The sequence below is a fragment of the Chrysochloris asiatica genome, unplaced genomic scaffold, assembly GCF_000296735.1.
Source record: "Chrysochloris asiatica unplaced genomic scaffold, ChrAsi1.0 scaffold00090, whole genome shotgun sequence".
Classification (NCBI taxonomy): Eukaryota; Metazoa; Chordata; class Mammalia; order Afrosoricida; family Chrysochloridae; genus Chrysochloris; species Chrysochloris asiatica.
Window position 1 is genome coordinate 11,940,351 of NW_006408608.1, and position 1,491 is coordinate 11,941,841.

Consider the following 1,491-nt stretch of genomic DNA (forward strand, 5'->3'; position numbering starts at 1 on the left):
TGCCAGCCAAGGAGCTCATGAGGTAGATATGGGTGGGATGTGACAGTGGAATTCCTGGCTCTAGATGAATTGCCTATAGACCTAGATGTTATTTTCATTCAGGGCACTCAATCCAGAAATAGTTCATGGAGGCCCATGATGGAGCTGGTTTCAGTGTGTTAGGACCATAGTGCAGCTAGGGGCAGGGTGGCTGTTTATGAGGGTTTCTGTTGAACTAATGTTGGTCTGGTAGCTCTGTGTATTCTGTAGGTCTGGAACCAAGACCTCCTGAATCCAGGCCCCAAAACAGTGCAACCGTCTTGTTTCACTCTGGCATGGCTCACAACCACATGGCTGCGAAATATTTGAGAGTAGGGTCTGCACTGGCATGGGAGATGAAAACATTTCTGGTTACCAGGGGAGAACACGGAAAAAGAAGGAATTGCACCCATGTGAATCTGCTCTGCCAGGCTACCTTCTATTACCAAAACTGCTCACAAAAGTCTGGCTGGCCATTCACCAGTCTTCTTTTCTTATCATCCCTGCTCAGCATCTCCCTCCAGTAAGCACTCAGTCCACTTCACTAATCTTTCCTCAGAAGTTCAGGATTCCAGGATTTTCTTCTGTGTCTGTTTCCTTTGGTCTCTCATGTCTTTGTTGTAGAAGGTCCATGTAGGGAATCTGCCTAATCCATCATCTTGCCGGAAGTCCTCATTCCTGCCTTCTTAATGACCTTTTGCTTTCTTCATATATGATGTCCTTGATATCATCCAACAGCTACTCTGGTCTTCAATCACTGGTGTTCAATGTGTCAAATCTGTTATTGAGATGATCTGTCTCTAAATTTAGATGGGATATACTCAAGGCCATATTTTGGCTCTCCTGGAGTTGCTTTAATTTTCTTCAGCTTCAATTTGTATTTTCTATAATAGTTGATGGTCTGTTCTACAGTAGGCCTCTAGCCTTGTTTTGGCTGATGATACTGAACTTCTCCATTGTCTCTTTGATTTGATTCCTGTATATTCCATTGGATGTTGTTGTTAAATACCATTGAGTCAGTTCTGACTCATGGTAACCCTGTATAGGGTTTCATAGGAGTGACTCATGAGTTCGAACTACCAGCCTTGAGGTGCAAACCAACCTTACAGTCCAGCACATTTACCCACAGTGCCATACAAGGACTCCATTCCATTGGGTGAAGTCCACATTGCCCAATGCTATAAGTGATAGGATAATATCCATGCACCTACAGGGAAGCCCACTTAATACCACTATTATTCAAATTTATGCACCAACCACTAAAGTCAGTGAAGATGAAATAGAAGAATTCTGCCAACTTCTGACCAACTGTCAGCTTGAGGACTAGGGTGCGCCTGACCCAGGCCATTGTGTTTTCAATAGCCTCATATGGATGTGAAAGCTGGATAGTGAATAAGGAGGATCATAGAAGAATTGATGCCTTTGAGTTGTGGTGTTGGAGGAGAATACTGAAAGTGCCATGGACTGCCAAAA